Source organism: Python bivittatus, unplaced genomic scaffold (genome assembly GCF_059951505.1).
Source record: "Python bivittatus isolate LINGU-HERP-01145 unplaced genomic scaffold, Pbiv_v1 ctg000840_np1212, whole genome shotgun sequence".
NCBI lineage: Eukaryota > Metazoa > Chordata > Lepidosauria > Squamata > Pythonidae > Python > Python bivittatus.
This window is the reverse complement of record NW_028277113.1, coordinates 19844241-19866447: the sequence shown is the minus strand read 5'-3', so window position 1 is coordinate 19866447 and position 22207 is coordinate 19844241. Positions and strand designations below refer to the sequence as shown.

Genomic DNA, 22207 nt, shown 5'->3' with positions numbered 1-22207 from the left:
AGCAAAGTAAAAGGCTTTATTCCTGAAGACCAAGAAGGAGCTATGTGGAATGTACAATACTGACTCTTAAAAGGCATCTTTTAATCATAGTATTAGAATCAGTTCTGAATTTTAGAACTGGAAGCCCAATTTATAAGGAAGTGTGAGTCATTCAGAGGGGCACTTTGTCCACAGTATGGCTGTGACAGACGCACCAATCCTTGAAGGGTCACGGTGATCATATTTAGTCATGCTGTTAGTTGGGTCACTTTGAGAGACTTCCACGGTCATCTGCATATGTATGCACATGCATAGAAGACATTTCCACTGGGACTGTCACTGAAGCATTCACCACTGATCCTGATGGGATTGCACACAGTTTCACAAGCATATTGATGCCAGAATGCAGTTTCACATGTATTCTGGAAGCCATCCTACAACTGCTTCTAAATTTTCATGCAGCTTTCAGATTACTAAGTCCAGTATCGAAAGTGCTGACTTAATCTTTAGGAACCCCTCATGATCACAGAGTAAAACAGAAAGAAAAAAATCAGAAAAAAGAAACATGCAGCAAGGTACTGAAGACTTCAGTAACAAGACAGTATTTTACACTATCTTGACTGGCTCTGTGATCACCTGTGATCATGGTAAAGAACTGCATGATCTGAGCATGTGCTTAACAAACATACACAGTTCCTGAAAGAATCCCATGTGGCTTTCCCGCAGAGTTATACCTGAATACAGAAAGCTAGTCACAAACAGGAGGAGGACAAACAATAGCATCAAAACATCCAGCATCACCAGGTTTTAAACGAGAAGTTGCACGAACCTATTGGAAGGAGGCGGCAAGTTATTGCATCAGCATTACATCATTAGTAGGGCATACAGAAAACAGAGGACTTAACTAAGAAGACTTCTGTGAGATTAAACAAAATGGGAAGCGTGTGTACGTAAAAGATGATATCTTATCAGACGTAGGATTAGGTCTCCTCTCAGAATGACACTGCATCATTTCAGATTGCAAAGAGAACTCCTTCTGAATTCTCTCTTCTGTCAAACTCTAACTTCCGTGAAAGCAAACAGAAAGAAAACAACTAGCAACTCGGGGAGAAAAGTTCTATTCCATGATGTTGCTGGCTACTGCTATTTTTTTAGCTGCAGGTAGACTCTTCTTAAGTGCTTCTTAGGAACATTTAATGCAATAGGAACATTTAATGCAATCCTCTCCTTCTAGCTTAAAGTGGTACAGACTGTTGTATTCCATTTAAAACTTGTTTTTAAAATAGTGTAAAATATTCTGCTTTGTGTTCAGATCAAGCTCCTAGTCCATAAACCAAAGCAACTGGCTTAAATCCAATTTTATTCTACATCCCTTAATGGGAAGTATTTCAGCATACAGCACTTTAATGTAGGCTGACTACATGCTTTTTGGTAAATGCTTAACCATTTTTACCATGGCAAAATTGGGGTATGTCAGCAAAAAGGTCACCTTTTGTATGCAATGAAGTGATTCTCTACTGTCTTTGTTTCATGCCCTTTGTTGGGGAACTCAGAGTCCTCCCAACAAAACCCTCAGCAGGCCACAGGGACGTCACAAGAAACCAAGTGATTGTGACAGATGGAAATAGACAACAGTAGCATTTAAATGTATTATTTATTCATTGGCGTATTGTGGTTAGTTGTCCTTTTAGGGAAAAAAGTGCATTCTAGTACCAAACAGGCTCAGAACATGGCATTATAATGTGAGGTCTATCGTTAATTAACTTATGGATTAATTGTGAGATACAGCTGAGACAAGTATGACTCTCAACTATAGCTTTTTTTTTTTAGAGCACAGGAAGGAATAGCGGCTATTGATCTGTCTAGTCTTTCCAGCCCTACCATCTTGCCTCTCTTTTTCTGCACTAAAGGAATGCCGCCACTGAAGTGGCTCTGTGCATTTAAAGTATAGCATCGAATGAAGGTGTTCCTCCCCCCAAGGCCTGGTGCTTTTCCACATGTCTTGGCAAGGCTACAAGAGTTCAAAGTCCCATCTTTTAGTTCTTTAGCTGCCCAGCTCTCCAATACAACACATTATTCCACTTCATTCCTTTCTTTCTTATCCCTCTACCCATGGTTATATTTTAGCCTGGCTCTATTATCTTCTTGGCTTCTTCTTTCTTCATACCCAAATCATCACTCTTTCGTTTTGTTTTGTTTAGCCCTTTGCCTATTTGTCCCACTTCCTTCAGCTCATGTGAATGCTGGACAGTTTCTTTCCTCATTTTGCAACCAAGCAACCGCTCCAGGACTGTCTATGGCATTTCCACACTGCCCAGTTAAGCAAAGCTTCCCCATGTGGTTTTCAAAACTTTAAAATCAATCAAATTAAATCAAGCTAAAAACAACCCATATATGAAACCAACACCAAAGCAGCATAAATTCAGTATAATCCAGCTTCATTCAGTATAAAAACATATGCTCAAAATATATAACTCAAAATTAAAAACAATCAAGGGAAAAGTAACAATAAGGAGAATACACTGAAAGATAACTTAAAGACTTCAGAAACCAATTGGGGCCAACAATTTCAATCTAGGTCCAGGTAGAATCTCTCTGGAGAGGGCATTCTGTACTTGGGACAGGAAAGGCCTTTTTCCTAATAATTACCTGCCCGATTTCTTTAGGCAAGGCAAAGGAAAGATCAAGAAAATAGCTTCCATAAAGATCTTAGGAACTAGAATAGACATGCAACTAAAATACCATTAAGTTACTTCAGAATGACTATACTCCTTAATATCCTATTTCCCCTAGTTTATTCCTTAGCTTTACCTGCTTTTTTAAAAGTTTCCATTTCAGGGCTTATTATCTGTTTTGTTTTTTTAAAAAAATATTTTGGCTACTTTGATCTTTAACTTCCTTAGCTCTTCAAAATATTTCAGCTTACTCCACAAATCTACCTCTACTGGTGAGACCTACCCTGAAGTTTTGTTTCTAACCAAAATGAAAGCTTTCAAGAATTGCAAACATTATTTCCTAAATATGTAAACAATATTCTATGTTAATGTTCATAAACTTTCAAACTATCCAGAGTACTTCAAACAGATTGAGAAATATAACAATATATACTCTGGCTTGTAATAATTTCTCCCATCAGCACTGTTCTCAGAGAAGGGCAGAAACTGGCAAGATGACAGACAGAGCATCACAGTGCAAGCCTGTGCCTCCTTTACATGTATCAACATCGCACACACACATTCAGAAGAGGTGGGACGTCCATTATGATGCTCTGCCATCTTGCCAGTTTTGACATACAGACATGGATGCTTTGCCTTCTCTGCATCTGCTTCTTCCCTCCACAGATCTTAAGGTTTTAGACTAGGAAACAGAAACCCAGGTACAAACCCACTGTCATTCCTGGATAATTTGGGGCCAGTCGCTATTTCAGAGTCCAACCTAATCCACAAAGTTGTTGTGAGGGGAAAAATATAACAGGAATAGGGATGCCAGTGTATGCTGTCTAAAGTTGCTGGAAGAAAGATGAACTACCAATGTAGCCAAGGAAATAAATATAACAAGCAAATATGATGAATTCATGTCATTCAATGTGCTAATGGTGCTTTTAAGTCTATACTGACTTTTTAACTTAAGCATAGGTACATAAAATATGGAAATTGGACCAGGGTGGCCTACATATAGCTACCATTAAAAAAAAAAGTTGAATGCTCTTCACAAAACTCACATTCATATCAATAGTGAGAAAGCATAATTCCTATGGTGTTTTGAACCTTCCACACCAAAACATCTGGGTTTCTGTAAGACCTAGCTACCAACCATCTTTCATCATAATAAAGATCATAATACAGTGTAACAATAAGAATACTATATTTTAGCAGCAGTAGGAGCACAACCTTCAAAACTTGCTATCAAACTGTAATACTGAATGTAATACAAAAAGGAAATCATTAAATGAATGAGAATTCACCATTTTAAGTATTGATTATATTTAAACTGTATTAAATTTACTTTGTCTTAGTCTTTCCAACATCAAGACCCAGAGCAGAGTATTATTCCCCAATCAGTCCCTGTCTAGATGTTCTGGGATTCCAAGGATTCTGTGCCAATATGCCAAGTTGGCTGGAAATTCTGAGACCTGCGGCTCCATATATCATAAGAGCACCACAGAGTAAGAAAGCTGGAGTAGAGTTTCAAGGGCTCATTGGAGTATTTATACAAGGGAAAAAGTGGTCTTCAATATACAGTGGGGCAAAAAAGTATTTAGTCAGCCACCAATTGTGCAAGTTCTCCCACTTAAAAAGATGAGAGAGGCCTGTAATTTTCATCATAGGTATACCTCAACTATGAGAGACAAAATGGGGAAAAAAAATCCAGAAAATCACATTGTCTGATTTTTAAAGAATTTATTTGCAAATCATGGTGGAAAATAAGTATTTGGTCAATATCAAAAGTTCATCTCAATACTTTGTTATATATCCTTTGTTGGCAATGACAGAGGTCAAACGTTTTCTGTAGGTCTTCACAAGGTTTTCACACACTGTTGCTGGTATTTTGGCCCATTCCTCCATGCAGATCTCCTCTAGAGCAGTGATGTTTTGGGGCTGTCGCTGGGCAACACGGACTTTCAACTCCCTCCAAAGGTTTTCCATGGGGTTGAGATCTGGAGACTGGCTAGGCCACTCCAGGACCTTGAAATGCTTCTTATAAAGCCACTCCTTCGTTGCCCAGGTGGTGTGTTTGGGATCATTGTCATGCTGAAAGACCCAGCCACGTTTCATCTTCAATGCCCTTGCTGATGGAAGGAGGTGTTCACTCCAAATCTCACGATACATGGCCCCATTCATTCTTTCCTTTACATGGATCAGTCGTCCTGGTCCCTTTGCAGAAAAACAGCCCCAAAGCATGATGTTTCCACCCCCATGCTTCATAGTAGGTATGGTGTTCTTTGGATGCAACTCAGCATTCTCTCTCCTCCAAACACGACAAGTTGAGTTTAGACCAAAATGTTCTACTTTGGTTTCATCTGACCATATGACATTCTCCCAATCCTCTTCTGGATCATCCAAATGCTCTCTAGCAAACTTCAGACAGGCCCGGACATGTACTGGCTTAAGCAGGGGGACACGTCTGGCACTGCAGGATTTGAGTCCCTGGCAGCATAGTGTGTTACTGATGGTAGCCTTTGTTACTTTGGTCTCAGCTCTCTGCAGGTCATTCACTAGGTCCCCCCGTGTGGTTCTGGGATTTTTGCTCACCATTCTTGTGATCATTTTGACCCCATGGGGTGAGATCTTGCATGGAGCCCCAGATCAAGGGAGATTATCAGTGGTCTTGTATGTCTTCCATTTTCTAATTATTGCTCCCACAGTTGATTTCTTCACACCAAGCTGCTTGCCTATTGCAGATTCAGTCTTCCCAGCCTGGTGCAGGTCTACAATTTTGTTTCTGGTGTCCTTCGACAGCTCTTTGGTCTTGGCCCTAGTGGAGTTTGGAGTGTGACTGTTTGAGGTTGTGGACAGGTGTCTTTTATACTGATAACAAGGTCAAACAGGTGCCATTACTACAGGTAATGAGTGGAGGACAGAGGAGCCTCTTAAAGAAGTAGTTACAGGTCTGTGAGAGCCAGACATCTTGCTTGTTTGTAGGTGACCAAATACTTATTTTCCACCATGATTTGCAAATAAATTCTTCAAAAATCAGACAATGCGATTTTCTGGATTTCCCCCCCCCATTTTGTCTCTCATAGTTGAGGTATACCTATGATGAAAATTACAGGCCTCTCTCATCTTTTTAAGTGGGAGAACTTGCACAATTGGTGGCTGACTAAATACTTTTTTGCCCCACTGTAGGTATGTGCAACTTGTGGCCCTTGGCTTTACAAGCCACCAACAGCATTTCAAACAAATGGTAGTCAGCAAAGTTGAAACAAGCCTGAAATTATATTCTATCTTCCATGAGCTACAATTAATTTCATGACAGTTTCTTTTTGGACCATGCCAAATAGTGACTCTTACAGTAATACAATCTGAGCATTATGAGTACCACTGACAAACCAATCTAGGTGAAAATACTCATGCTTAAACATCAATATTTTGGAAACCACAACTAGATTTGGAAGTTGTTTTTTTTTTTAATCTGCGCTCAGTCGTTACCGACTCTGCAGTGACTGCTTGGACGAGTCCTTGCAGTTTTCAAGGCAAGGTGCTTCGGAAGTGGTTTGCCAGAGCCTCCTTCCTAGAGCAAAGCCCAGCTGGTGAGCGCAGGAGGTGGAGTTTCTGTTGCTTTGTGCCCTTTTCGGGCGAGCGCGGTTTCACGCTTACCGGCAACTGCTCCTGACTCCTTTTGCAAGGCGCCGCCAGCATTTTTCCTCCCACCAGAGTGAGAGTCCCCATTTACCTACTCACGTGAGTTTTCGAACTGTTGGTTGACAGGAACTGGGGAGGAAACAGGAGCTCACCCTGTTAACGCGAAGGCTGGACTCGAACCGCTGAAGCGTCGACCATTTCTGGCTGGCAACTTTCAGCGTCATTAAGCTGCTGCGCCACCACGTCCCCCGATTTGGAAGTATGTGCTGCTATTGGGTAATATTATACACAAACTAGAATATATTTGTGATGTTTACATTCAGAGGCTGCATCTGCTACCTGTGAAGCACCTCAAGATCCTTTACAAAACTCTTCAATAACTATGGAGATGTCATAGAGTAATCCCATTGTCCACTCCACCTGCAGGACAGATTATTGGTAATCTCCTGTACCACCTCCCCAAAAACCTGTTCTGGAGGAGTGGGGTGCTCCAAATCTGGTATGGGAAATACACAGCCTAACATCAGGAAGCCCCAGTGGCCTGCATCACATTAGATATATCAGAGCAAAGCACAATGAGTCAAGTTTAAACCTGAGGTGAGCTAGAATGTCTCAAACAATAATAATGATAATAGTTGAAAGGCAGTATTGTGTTGAACATCAAAAGGGAAATCTTCAGTGATCAATTCTTTATAGGACTGCCTTTTTCTCATCAACTCTTGGGAAAATATAAGCCATTACAGCCTCCGAGGGGTCCTGTCCTGTATCCTGCTTTACAATGCTTCTTATCCAAATGTGTTTGACTCAGCAGACAGAGGAAGCCAAACAAAACTGTTTCAGACAGCAAAGTTGGAGTGAGGGACAATAGCTGCCACCTCCAGAAAGGGAGAGGTCTATGGCCACCCATGTTTAATGCTGAAAAATAGGAACATGCACTGCTGCTCTTTGACTGCTGAGAAGTCTGTAGAGGATTCCAGCTGCTCATTCTAATAACTGGGTGGCCGTTCTTTTTCAGTGGCTCTGAAGAGTGTTAAAATTGAAAACATTACTGTGGAAAGAACTGGGCTCACACTCCTCTTGAATGAAGCAAGATGATTAAGGAAGGAGGGTGCTTTATCCACTGCCAAACATCCTGCCTACTGCTTGAAAAATCCTCTGCAAAGTTTGAACTAATTTTATGAGAGAGTTTTATACCACAGAACTTGACCTTTGTGAGAATACAGGACACAAGCCAGGGCAAAGAAGAGCAGAGGCAGATTTGTGCATTACGGAAACAGGAGCCATGGGAAACATTCTGGGTTGCCAGATCTGCATTGGATAACAAGTCTATATTTCTTTAAGTACCTATGATGCACCCATGATGTGTAAAAATGTGTACACGTGTTTTTAAACACCTTTGGACTTGAATCTGGGAACCATTAGTGTAAGGCAGTGATTTTCACAGTATCTGTAATATATAAAGCTGCCCTTACTCAGCCTTATCCTTACTTGTGTTCTGTTTCATATTATGTGTAATGTTCCTTCCAACAGTGTTAATATGTGCAGATGCTTAAGCACAAATATTGCCTATCTGTATTCTTTCTTTTAACTATATATTTGTGCATTGCATTAAGAATTGCTACAGAATTTATATTCAAAGTACAGATATTAATATTTACTAATAGTCATGATTTCCTACAACTCTCACTTTTAATTGACCTCTCCTACTCACACATTTTATCCAGCTGTATAATTTTCAATGTGAAGACATAGTAAGTAAGTATCACTAAGAAAAAAGTGACTCTTTAAAGCTTTGGACCATTCAATATGTTAAGTTCTCTGAGAAGTGGATGACAAAATATAATAAAACAATGAAAACGATAAAAGCAAGATAAAATAAGAAATGGGTATCAAAACAATGCAGTGTATGACAAAATGGGAGAAAAATCAGCTCCAAGGATAAAATTGTGGAGCATTTCTATAAATCACTGAAACAGTATCTGAAATGCTGGCAAAATATTAAAAATGGTTTTCTCCTGACTCAAAAATCTTCTCCAGGGAGGTCATTCCACAGAGAAGAGGCCACCCCTAAAAAGTCCTCCCATTTAAAGCCACCCACTATGCAACTGGAGGGGAGGGCAGACAAAGGCCTCAGAGAATGATCTACTTTTGAGCAAAAACATTATCAAATGTGCAACACATTGCTTAGAGAGGGAATGCTGGTTTGCACTTGCTTTTTTTCCTGCTCTCCCTGTTCCCAAATGGAAAAGGCTAAATGATAAAAGTTATTTGGAAAAATACAATTTCTTGTATCTCAGAGAACAATGCCATTAGACAAAACATATGGCTCCAATTAATTAATGAACATTTTCCGTGTGTAATTTTACTGCTCTTATTCCATTACAGTTTGACATTTCCTATTGTCACGGCTTGCATTCCTAAATAGTTCCACATGGCTAGTGCTAATCTCTGTAACCAATTGAAGACTGATAATAAAAGAAAATACTTGGTATAGAAGCATGATAATATCAAGTCACAAGCTGCAAGATCCAATGGAGTGCCTAAAAGAATTTCCTCTTCTGATTCCTCGACGTATTTCCTGTATGTTTTCTTTTGGAGACACTAACATTTCTCCATTGAAATAGACATATTTTTTATCATTCCTTAAGTAAACTTGGATAAACCTAATAGTTCTTGCTTTGTAAATGCATATAAATAAACCCCTCCTAAACATGAAAGGTTGGGGAGACTGAGGGAAATTCAGCGTCTGGAACAGCTTTCAAAAATCTTGCACTGCCAGTAGAACAGGTTAATAAGCACAGCACAGCTGCTTTGAAGGAAACCATTTCAATAATAAACAAATCTTGGTGGTTTAAATAAGAGACTTTCTATGGCAACTGAGCAACCTGCATATTATCTGCACAACCAGACTGCAGCATCTCTGTGATAATGTCAGTACAGTTTCTAGCTGACATATAGAAATAGGGACCACCACCATCCCTCCAATGTCTCTGGAAGATCTGGGGAATTCTGTGATCAAAGTACTATGATGATAGTTCTCCAACACTGATATGCTAACGTTGCTGGCAAAAAAGCAAAAATACCCACCTACCTTTTTCTTCTAGGCCCATGGAGGCCTCTAACAAAAAGAAGGGCAGAATTCATGTCTGCAAGGCCACAATGTTGTTTAGCTAGACTTACAACCAGAGCTTGATGCAAGCTTTTATTCACTTTCTGAGCCTGGGAGTTTTTTTCTGAGTACTAGGCATGAATAGGGCACATGCTTGTTTTATGTAAGAATTCCTTCCCCACACATACCACTTACATTATTTCAGCAATATAACTTAGGTTGGAGATTATTTTGGTTTGTTATTGTTGAACAAAAACCCTTGCTGGTCTGGGTTCAAATAATTATAGATGCCAACCCATCTTATGCCTGCTCTAACAGTTTCAGAATTTCATTTTTTGGCCTGCTAGTGAAAATTCCATAGCAGAAACAGCACTAGAAGATTTTCTACCTTCAAAGTGAAAGTAAAATATTTAAGAGATCGTCTCACAATTTGTTAAGTTTTCTGTGTAATTAAACACAGACCTTGCAGTATATAAAAATTCCCTAAACAGATTCCACTTTTATGGAGGACAGGTGAATTGGAATGTAAAAGATAGACCTTTATGGTTTTAAAGCCTCAAATCTCTCCCAAATCTGCCTTTCTCTTACTCTACATAGCATCAGCAGGCGGATTTAAAATGGGGGAAATTGTTCCTTTTCCAGATGAGCTGCCTGCTGTGACCACAGTGAAAGGTGGAAATCTGGACAATCCCAACCCAACCTACCAATGTATTATGGTCTCAGTATCCCCAGTATGGGATCTCAGTATTCGGCTTCCATTAGCTTCTTAGCATTTAACCCTGAGATAGACAGATAGATAGGTAGACAGATTATTAAATCCATAGTTTCTCTTTCGGAAGAAGGGAGCATATCTGGAAAAACATTACAATGTTTCTTTCCAGTCTTTGGGAAAGCAGAATGCAATTGGAAAACTTGTAAAAACTCTATTTCCCATCCATCTGCTTCTTATGGCTTTTCCTGACTGTGGGGTAAGAGAGCTGGAGAAATAAATGCAAATTCAAAGGCCCAGATGTAACAAACTTTGCCACAAGCAGTCTTTTGGTCTTTTGGACTTTCCAGCTAGGGTAGTGTTTCTCAGACTCAGCAACTTTAAGACGTGTGGACTTCAACTTCCTGGCTGGGGAATTCTGGGAGTTGAAGTCCCCATATCTTAAAGTTGCCAAGTTTGAGAAACACTGAGCTAGAGCTTTAAGAAGGTAGAGACTGAAGAAAGTCTTAAATTAAAATGGCAAGAAACTTTGCTAATATTTTGTAAAATCAGAAATGCTTGGATGAGGAAGGGGCTTCTTTCATTGTACTAAAGTATCAGGTCTGATTAAGGATCACATATATAATCCTATTTACATGGATCTTTCTTATTATTACCTTAATACACTCCTTGTTCATGTCTTAAATCATCCTGGCCGCACAAAATTTGATAGCTAATTTTAAGGGAGAGACAAACTTAATAGGCAAAGCTTCAGTTAAAATGTTCAAATAATGAAACAACATGGTTGGGAAGATTCACTAGACCAGTGTTGTCCAAACTTGGCCACTTTAAGATGAGTGGACTTCAACTCCCAGAATTTCCCAGCCAGCCAATTTCCCAGCTGGGGAATTCTGGGAGTTGAAGTCCACTCATCTTAAAGTGGCCAAGTTTGGACCACACTGCACTAGACCCTACCAATAAGGTGGCTACACACACCACTTACTTCAGAGAATGGTCGACTTTTTAAGGATGCTCAGATTACCATTCCTCTTTTTGAAGGACTCTCTGGCCCCAGACATCCAACAGGTAAAGATCTGAAAGACAGAAGAAAAGACTTGAGGTAGGTCACTCAAAATAAGCACCTGGCATGCAGGTCAATCTCGCAATTGGATGAGAGTTCTTATACATCTATTTAAATTAAAATAACCACTTCTTAAATTCAAACCATCTTCAATGATCTGCTCTGCATTTGTATTTATTCAGTTCTCTGTCAATAACTCACAGTTCTGGGAATTACTAATTTGACAAATGCTCAATTGCAACCTTGTAATTCTTCATCATCCCACAGTGAATTTACGGATATAAACCTAATTTTCTGGGCTATGCAGCTTCTATTTATACTATTGACCCACAATGGATGCTGCAGTTTTGCATTTACCTGATTATGGAATCAGGGATTATTTTCATAATGGAGTGGGTCACATCTAAATCCCAAGAAAGAATATTTAGTATTGATCAAACTAAAGCACTATATATTGAAAATTTTATACATCCATCACCTGGCAAATTAGAATTCCTGTAATTTCTGACAATTGTACATATCGTATGTTAACAACAGAGGCTCCCCAAACCACACAGCCCCTCTCCAGAAGTCCTCACAAAACTCCAAATTAAATTAAAATAATTATAAAATGTAAACATGACTTTGACAATTTTATGCACATATTTGGGGTGAGATAGCAGAAACCACATGAAATTTCAGCCAGATTTGAAAAAGTATAGATTGTACTAAAAATAAATGCATTCTCCAAGATCCTGTCTTTATGTATCCACCAGATTCAGTATGTTTGGGGAAGCCCTGAGTTTTGCCTGCCTGCATTCCTAAATAAATAAATCTATCCAGACTTAGACAATAAAATCAAAGTTGCAATCACAAAAGTAAAAAACTGAACATGCTCCATGGTATTAGAATGGTGAAGGGAGCCTTCCTGAAATGGCACCGTCAAAAGGTGGACTTTACATTGTCATAGACTGCTGTCAAGTCCAACACTGTGTTTCTGAATATCTAGAACTATAAGTATGCGCTTACTAAGTTATCACACTTCAGAAAGGATTGCGTACAACTGCATATGCAGGAATTGCCCTCAATGATTATTGTGCAATTTATGTGCAAACATAATGGCTTCATTCCAGATTTTCTACTATTTAACTTTAAATCTGGTCTTTACTTCTTTTTCTTTTTTCCCTTTCCCATCTCTCTGTTTTCTTTTGTTTTGATGTAGTGTCATTTAGACTGTAAACCTGGGGGCAGAAACTGTCTTGTTTTCATTGATTGTATGTAAACCACTCTGGGAGGTTTTTCAACTTTAGAGCAGGGTATAAATACTTTAGATAATAGATAAACACATTCTCAATTTTAAGGCAATTCATGCTGTTTGCTCTAGAAATACTCTTCTCAGTTTTGTTGTTGTTTACATCAGACCTCACAGGCATAAAAATAACATAAATCTTTAATTTAAAATAATAGTTAAATGTATGTGTGTGTGTTGTCCATTCTATGAATACTATTGTAATGGGTTAGGTACTAGAGTAAGGTCAGGAAGACCCAGATTCAATTCCATTTGAGCCATGGAAGCTCACTGGGTGACACTGGGTCAGTCACAGCCCAACCTACCTCACAGGATTGATGTGGAGAAAAATGAAAGAAGATGACGCAACCTTGACTTTATATTTGTTTCTAAAAAATACAGCTATTGCAATCTCCCTATTTATGCCTTTTTCTTACCTAATCAAAAACCAGAATGGGAAAAATATTCCCAAAATGTCAAAGAGAAAAGTTTCTCATAAAGTGTCACACTGATGGCAACCCATTTCTAATCTTCAAATGACCTGACCCAGTTCTGATAGTTTTCTTTCATATTACAGATGTTGAACCATAAAATAGAAGAAGGGTATTGTTGGAGAGAGAGAGACTGATTCAAGGGATATGCAATGATACAATGGATTTTTATTCTGCATGTAGCACTACAGTGGAACCCTATTAAAATAAATAGGCGATGACAGATTTTCCAACGGACCATTGTGGTGTATCTGGACAATGTACCATAGGCAGAGAAAATAACTGACAGGATATTGTAATTAATTTCTTCTACTATTACTGAATAAAGGAGTAGGACAAGTCACTTACAGTAATAGCTGCCTTTTCAGCATTACAAGTATTTACCATGTGACTATATTCTTTGCTATTCTTAATAATTTTCTTTTAAAAATAGCTTTTCTTCATATTATATCCTTCATATGCTTAGCCTGCGTATCAACAATGGAACAATACTATTTACTTCCATTGTGTAACTTTTCCCCAAATTTATATTACTATTCCATAATAAATCACTATCGCTACTGAATAACTGTTTAACAACTGTTATGTGTACCAGAAGCTTAAAATATCCTGGTAATATTATAGCATGTAATGCACTGGTCTGCAGGGTGGGTATTCCATTAGCATTTTTTTACAAAAACGCTCACCTATCTATGATCACACTTTTAATTCTCAGAAGTCACTTCTTTGGAGTACACTAGATGAATCAAGGAAACAAGTCAGATTTTACTGATAGGTTCTACTAGCTTGTTTTGTCTTACTGTGTATTGTCAACAACCAACAAGATAAGATTTAAGGATGGGGTTTTTTTAACTAAGTTAGGGATGTCATTCAAATCAGGTTTGAAACGAGATGCAATGAGATCAAGCCCTGAACTCCACGTTGTTTCTATGGCCCATAATGTTTTCATCATTACTGGTTGATGAACGAAACTGCACCCTTTCCTAGACAAAGTTGGCCTAATCATTTTTAATGTCCAGTTTTGACCACTGTAATAATTCATTACAAAAGGGGCCTTCCTTAATACTACTCAGAAACTTCAATTAAAAATACATCAACTAGTTAAGTAGAGTTAAGAATCAGTAGACTGATTCTAGCCAATTCTGAAACAATACACTGGCTAACCATTTCTAAGCCCAATCAAGGGACTGATGACTAATGTTGAAGACCTAAATTGCACATGACCTGTACATATCTAGTAACCTCAACAAATCTGCCCAGATATTAAGACATTCCTTGCAGTTTTTTTCTGAATGCTGAATCTCTATGAAATAGTAGAATAAACCTATTACAGGTAGTCCTCACTTAGCAACCACAATTGGGACCAACAACCAGGTTGTTAAGCGACATGGTCGCTAAGCAGACAATCATGTGACCATGACTTAGAGTTTTACTTCTGCTTTCTGTATTAACTCTGCTTGTTGCAAGCCGGTTATGAAGCACGAGAATGGCAATCATGTGACTGTGGGAAGCTGAGACAGTAGTAAATTTGAGGATGGGTCACAAAGTTTTTTTTTAGCACCATCGTAACTTCCAATAGTTGCTGCACAAGACAGTCAGTAAGTGAGGACTATCTGTAATCTTTCCTTCCAATACTGACATTTATTACACAGCCATTTTGGAACTCCAGTATGGTATCAATCCCTATTTCTAAAGCCTCTGTGACTTTCCCTTATATACTGCTCTCCGCCCCTCCTTGAGCTGGTACAAACAAGCATAAAACATTCTCTCCCCATTGCCCATCCCTATCTTGCCTTGTTGTTGTTCAGTCGTTAAGTTGTGTCCGACTCTTCGTGACCCCATGAACCATATTGCGCCAGGCCATATTGCGCTATTCTGCATATAGGTTAAATAAACAGGGTGACATCGTATAGCCTTGTCATACTCCTTTCCCTATTTTGAACCAATCGGTTGTTCCATGACCGGTTCTAACTGTTGCTACTTGGCCCGCATACAGATTTCTCAGGAGACAGGTAAGATGGTCTGGTATCCCCATCTCTTTAAGAATTTGCCATAGTTTGTTGTGATCCACACAATCAAAGGCTTTTGCATAGTCAATGAAGCAGAAATAGATGTTTTTCTGGAACTCTTGTGCTTTCTCCATGATCCAGCGAATGTTGGCAATTTGATCTCTAGTTCCTCTGCCTCTTCGAAACCCAGCTTGTACATCCGGTAGTTCTCGGTTCACGTACTGCTGAAGCCTAGCTTGTAGGATTTTGAGCATAACCTTGTTAGCATGTGAAATGAGTGCAATTGTGCATTGCCCTTCTTTGGAATTGGAACGTAAACTGACTCTTTCCAATCCCGTGGCCACTGTTGCGTTTTCCAAACTTGCTGGCATATTGAGTGCAGCACTTTAACAGCATCGCCTTTTAGTATTTTAAATACTGGAATACTGTCATCTCCACTAGCTTTGTTGTTAGCAATGCTCCCTAAGGCCCACTTGACTTCACTCTCTAGGATGTCTGGCTCAAGGTCAGTGACCACACCAGCATGGACATCAGGGACATTAAGATCTTGTATAGTTCTTCTGTGTATTCTTGCCACCTCTTCTTAACCTTCTTCTGCTTCTGTTAGGACCCAGCCTTTTTTGTCCTTTATCATGCCCATCTTTGCACTAAACGTTCCTTTGATATCTCCAATTTCCTTGAAGAGATCTCTAGTCTTCCCCATTCTATTGTTTTCCTCGATTTCTTTGCATTGTTCATTTAAGAAGGCCTTCTTATCTCTCCTTGCTTCTCTGGAAACCTGCACATCCCTGTCATGTGATGTTGTCTTGATTTGTGAGTATTCCACTCAATACAGGCAAGGTGATTGTTTTCTCCTCCAGCTTTGCTGCCATTCTCCTTAGCACATGACCAGATAGCAGAGAAAATATCCACGAACTGGGTAACTGCATCATAAATGGAAAAGGTCTGACTTCAGAACTTTGCCTGGACTTCTCAAGCCTGGTTTGTCTGCCCTTCCTCCCAACCCTACTTGAGCATCTCCCAAGTTAATGTGAAGTAAACAAACATACAAGGCAGGTATAACTCTAGAGTAGTGCTTTACAAACTTGGCAACTGTAAGATGTGTGAACTTCAATTCCCAGAATTCTGGCTGGGAATTCTGGGAGTTGAAGTCTACACATCTTAAAGTTGCCAAGTTTATAAAACACTGCTGTAGAGAGAAGTGTGGCAGACAATTTCATGACTGTGCAACTAGCTGCATTCTCTAGAGCAGGAGAACAGAAACTGACTAGCTATAGGGCAACCAGATACTTACTTCCTGGGGAGGGGAAGAGCGGGAAAAGTGATTGACACATATTGGGAAATCTGCAAATAAGGAACACAATTCCAGTTCAGTGTTTTCTGGACACTGCAATGAGTGAAAGTGAGGTTCTTGCATTTTACAGTAAAGATACATTACAGAATACTGTTATAGTAGATGATGACATCGTCTCCCCTTTCCCCAAATGAAATAATGGACCTCCAATTTTCTTTCCTTTGTTAGAAGCCTGAAAATAAGTTGATGTCTAGAGGAAGGGAGAACTGATAGAATTCAGGAAACATCTGGAAGTATTTCTAAGTCTAAACATCTCCAAGATGACTGAAATAGCCAGTCTGAATTTGAAAGATTTTGCACTTCCTAATCCCATTTTACTTTGCAATGGTCAGATCCCAGTTTGAATATTGTGTCCATTTGTGAGTTATCACATCTGAAGTATCCAGACAAACCAGAAGAGATTTGAAAAAGTGCAACAAGGATGATAAAGGAACTAGTCTTGAGAAGATACATTTGAAGGACATGGCAGAATTCTTCAAATACTTAAGGATGTCACACAGAAGATGATCAAGGCCTGTTCTCTTGTCAACCTAAAGTGCTGGACACAAAATAATGGATTTATGGTAGAAAAATGCAGATACTGATTAAACATTATTAAAACTTTCCTAATGGTGTTTCTTCATGTGTTCAAGCACAGCCTGATAGCCATCTGTCAGGATTGCTTTAATTTTGATTCCTGAACTGAGGAGGGAGCTGGGTTCAATAGCCTAACTGGCCCTTCAAAGGTACTAACAGTCATGGGAAAAAGTAAGTACATCCCATTTAAATTTTTGACTTTTTCAACATATTTCAACATACAGATATTTGATCTTCATTTCAACAATGTTAAAAAGGATATAACAAATATCATTCACCATTTACATTTTGTAGGCCATTGTGTAATTTAAATAAGCATAAATGCAAATTTAGTATGTGGAAAAAGTAAGTACGTTCCTACGTTTATCACTACCTCAAATACCTAAAATTAAAATCAGGTGCAAATAATTAGAACATCAATAGAGAGGATCTGAAAGGAACCTGTCTTATTTAAACCTCAAACATTTAGTTTGATTTGCTCTTTGTTGCTGAATGGTGTGGTATCACTGTGCCTAGATGAAAATTGCTCTCTGAGGCCTTGAGAAAGAAGGTTATAGATGCCTATAAGTCTGGGGTTATAGTTTGGGAAGGGATTTAAAAACAAACAATCACCAAACAATTAGACATCAATCATTCCACTGTCCAGAAGACAATTTGAAACAACTGTCAACTTGCCCAGGCCAGGCTGTCCCATCAAGTTCAGCCCAAAAACAGAACACAAGATGCTGAAAGAAGTCTCTAAGAACCCCAGAATTTCATCATATGACCCATAGGTAGCTTTTACCTAATGATGTCAAAGTGCATGAGTCTACCATTAGAAAGCAGCTGCACAAATTAGATCTACATGGGAGATGTGCCAGGAGGAAACCTTTGCTCTCTGAAAGAACATCAGTATGGGGCTAAAGTTTGCTCATGAACACCTAAGCAAAGACCAGGACTTCTAGACCAATGGGCTCTGGATAGATACGCAAAGATAGAGTTATTTGGCCACAGTACCAGAAGACATATTTGGTGAAAACCTAAGATAGCAATTCAGCAAAAGATCCTGACACCAAATATAAAGCGTGGTAGTGGAAATGTTATGGTTTGGAGCTGCTTTGCTGCATCAGGGCCTGGACAGCTCACCATCACAGAATCTACTATGAATTCTTCACTGTATTACAAGGATAATGTGAGACCATCTTTCAGATAATTGGAGCTGCACTGAAAGTGGACCCTGTAATATGGCAATGACCCTAAACATTCCAGTAAATCCACCAAGGAATAGCAAAAGAAAAGAGAAGAGAAAAAAGAAAAAAAGAAAAGATGGATTTGGTAATGACCAAGTCAAAGCCCAGATCTAAAATCCCATCAAGATACCGTGGGGTGATTTGAAATGGGCTATGTATGCAAGAAACCCTTCACACATCACACAGCTGAAAAAAATCTGCACGGAGGAATGGGAAAAAAGTCCTTGCAGTCAGCATCAGTTACAAGAAATGCCTACTTGAGGTTGCTTCCGCCAAAGGGGGCAATACCAGTTATTGGAGCCAAGGATGTACCTGCTTTTTCCACAGAGGGAAACGGCACATCAATTTTTTGTTGAATAAATGATTTCAAAGTCAATTTTTCATTTTTTTCAAGTATATTATCTTTATATATTATTTGAATGAAGATAAAATATTGTTATGTCAAGATATGCTATAAAAGAAAAAAACTTTACATGGGGTGACTTTTTCACATGACTACAGAAGAAAAAAAGTCAGGCAAAATGCTGAAAGTTTAGAAAATGAAAAACATATTGATTCGAAAGTGAAGGAGCAAAACCCTTAGAATACACACAAAACAGACCCCTGAATTTTCCTCTATAAGATTAGAACACCAATTTTGTTCCAAATGACATGCAAAATTATTTATATTTGACATAGTTCAGTGAGCTTAAATAGCTGTTAAACACCTCCCTTTTGGCCACACACTTCAGCAAAATTGAAAGCTTTTGATTGTCCTGACTCTCACAGGCCTTTGAACCTTACCAGAACATGTGTTCAATGTGTTTGGAAAAAGAAAGGCCAGCCAAAGGTGAAAGATTAGCAAGCAAACAATTTTGCACACTGCAGCCAAACATCTTCTCTTCCATTTTTTAATCAAACCTTATCAAAACTGTCATAGAAAACACAGGTTCAACAAAATAATTCCTCCTCCTCCTTTGTAATATTTGATGTTTTTAGTCTTGCCTAGGATATGTAAAACATATATACACATAGCCCTCAAAATATTATCTGCTGTAAGATCTTATTAAAGTGGTATACTGTAATTATAATTAAGTAAAAATAGAAAAGAATCTTGGAGCATTTTAAAGACCCCCCCCCAAAAAAATTATTATTGCAGTAGCTTTTTTGGGTTGCTTCCAGATGTGGATTTTATAATTATTCTGCTTAGTTCATGGAATTTTACAGACAATCCAAACAACATGGTCTTCCTTCTAAGTTTTCCATTACTTTTTTCCATTTTTACCCTATCTGAACAATCATAAAGGAGGAAAAAAAACACTTTTTTTTTTTTTTAACAGTGGTGCTTCATGAATCATCCCTGGGCTATAATCTGTTTCAGCAGATGCATCAAATGCTAAGTTTTTTGGGGTTGGGGGAGAAATAGTGATGTCAAGGAAAAATTAAAGATAGTCTATTTATCTAACAACTATTTTGTAAAATGACCTCTTTTAATCAGGTAATTATCACCATCCATACTTCCTGCATTTGATGTTCTTCTAATCTCAGTCTACAACCCTGTCATCAAATATAAGAGTATACTTGTTTGTAACTCACAATCACACTATATATATCAGACTGTAAACCTCAACAATTTATGAGATAGTTATTTTGCAGTTAGTCTTTTAAGATTTGGTTGTTTATTTAAAAGACTGAAATGACTACTCCTCTGGAAATAATCAACTAATTCTTAATAAAGTAGCCTCCTTCATCTTGGCTTCATGGATCCAACCTTGTGGTTTTCTGGGCAACAGTATGGAAGTGATTTGTAGATAATATCTATGTTTATTGCTGACTGGAAACCCCATATGGATTTTTTGCAGAGAACATAAAAAAATGAACTTATGATTTATGGTTTTGATTATTAGATAGGATAGATTATAGAAAGAAGAGAGTCATGATATAACTTTAGAAAAAGAGGTAAATTTATAATTGTACTTATAATTGCTGTAAAGAAGATCAGAAACCACTTCTTTTTATCTTTCTTTTCTATTTTTCTTTTTCTTTCTTGCACTTTTAGCTCTCTTTGATTACTTTCTTCTTCCTTACTCTATATTAGTTTGTATTAGTTTTTAATCTCTGTTTTTAAAACTTTTAATAAAATTACACACACACACACACACAAAAGGAAGTGATTTGCCATAGGTTCCTTCCAGCATTGTTAAGAGAAATGTTATGGTAGCAGGATGTATAATGGCATTATATAATGGCAATGCAATGACCAAATTGCAGGAAAATGTCTTGATTCTTATTTTATTAATTATATCATGAACTCTTCCATGAACCTCCTCTTAGAATCATCAACAATACTTTTCCTGTTTATAGGTAGAGAAGCTGGTTACCTAATCCCATTTTAAAGTTAGGAAAGGAAGATCTTGAATTGCTCCTTGTACGTGTCCATTTAATACCGACTGTTGCTCAGCATTCTGCCTAGATCAAGCCACAATACAGATGATCCTTAACTGAGTGAAACAACATCTGTTCCAGAAAAAAAAGAAAAGCGCTAAAGAATTTTTACTTTGGAAGAAATACATCAGTGACTGTAAACTACATACAGTCACCTTTAAATCCTGTATAAGACCAAATGTTTTTTAAAAACACTGAATATTTGCTTAGTGTTCAAAACCAATACATCTCATATCTCAGTATGAACATACGGCATTCTGTCACATCATCAATATTCATATGCTACAGCTGTTTTCTAGGGTTTGGCTTCCTATGTTTGATGGCTGACCAATCAAAAGATGGTGTAGCCTGGTATAGAAACAGTCCCCCATTCATGGAATAGTGAAGTAATTTCCTTACTCTCTCTTTCTTAGCACAGCAAGCATTCAGCCTCAAGCAAAACAGACAGGCCTAAGATATTTCATACTGAGGTGAGGTGAATCTTTGCTACAAAACTAAAGCAATGTTCTACAACACCTAAAAGGCTGGAACATCCAGGAAGTAGAAATGCCAGTGGTAAGTCCCAAACCACACTTTAATACAGAACATGTATGTCAGGTCACTATCAGACTTGGTAAAGATTGGATTCTTCAAGGGTCTTTAACCTGTACTTGACTGCTTGAAACAATTTTTGGGCTCCCTTCTTATCACCCTTTCTATCAACAATGGAAATGATTTTTATTCTCAGATGAAGACACATGCATTTGATGAAATATATTATCATTCTAGTGCCTTTCAGGTGTTTTGAACTTCAACTCCATCAGCCACAGTCAATGAAAGTGATTGTGGGAGCTGTTATCCAGAACACCTGGAAAGCACCTGATTTCTGCTGTAATCCATTAAAGATTGTAAAAACATCAATTGCTACTGTACATTCTGCCTATTATACAACGTAGAACTGTGTAGAAGATTAAAAAATATCATTTTCCTATGATGCTAATAATTCTCTAAATATGACCTTTCGGCTGTTGGATATTGGTATCCAACTGGATATTGCTTGTGAAACTGAAATTATGTTTCAGATGCTACCCGTGGAAGCTTCATCAGATAGATATTTCAATAGAGAGTTATCTCTTTTATCTTTCTACTTAACTCCTGATTATTCTTTCTCTTTTTGGTTAACTCCCAAACTAACAATCCTTAAGCCATTTGTAGCTCCTCCATTTGTATTTCAACGAACCTCTCAAGACAGGTTTCTAGTCATTATTTTTGTTTTAGTATGAACACTCAAGTTTTGGCATTTTATTAATAGTCAAGACAGAAGGTAGGATTATTCTGAGCAGAATATAAAACCAAAAAAGATATCATCTCCTCAAGGACTCTTGCAGATGCCCCCTTATACTCTATATGATTGAACTTTCATCCTAGAAAAAGCTTGTAAACAAATAAGTATTTCTAAATGTACATTTTAAATTAATTCAAATAAAATAATACTTAAAGAACTGTGTTTTCTAATTTCTGGAGCACTTATGATTAAAACAATCCCTCCAACCACCACGGTTGTTTGACTGAGTGCACATTCAGACATGATGGGTTACTTGGTACACTTGTTACAAATATTCATAAGAAAGGAATAATGAAAGACACGATTCATTATTTATTTAAATACCCCATCAGTAAAAATGAGCACAACAAATTTCTCCCCATCAACCTGCTTAA

General features: G+C 38.1%; 1 protein-coding gene across 33 annotated transcripts in view; it reads right to left on the bottom strand.

Annotated features, from left to right (window-relative positions):
- Positions 1–22207, bottom strand: part of LOC112540344 (uncharacterized) — a 542784-nt gene that overhangs the window by 360244 nt on the left and 160333 nt on the right. For all 33 annotated transcript variants that reach the window (XR_015793978.1, XR_015793973.1, XR_015793972.1 and 30 more), the window contains one exon: positions 11082–11172. The gene's annotated coding sequence lies outside the window, so the exon portion shown is untranslated. The remainder of the gene's footprint in view (positions 1–11081; positions 11173–22207) is intronic.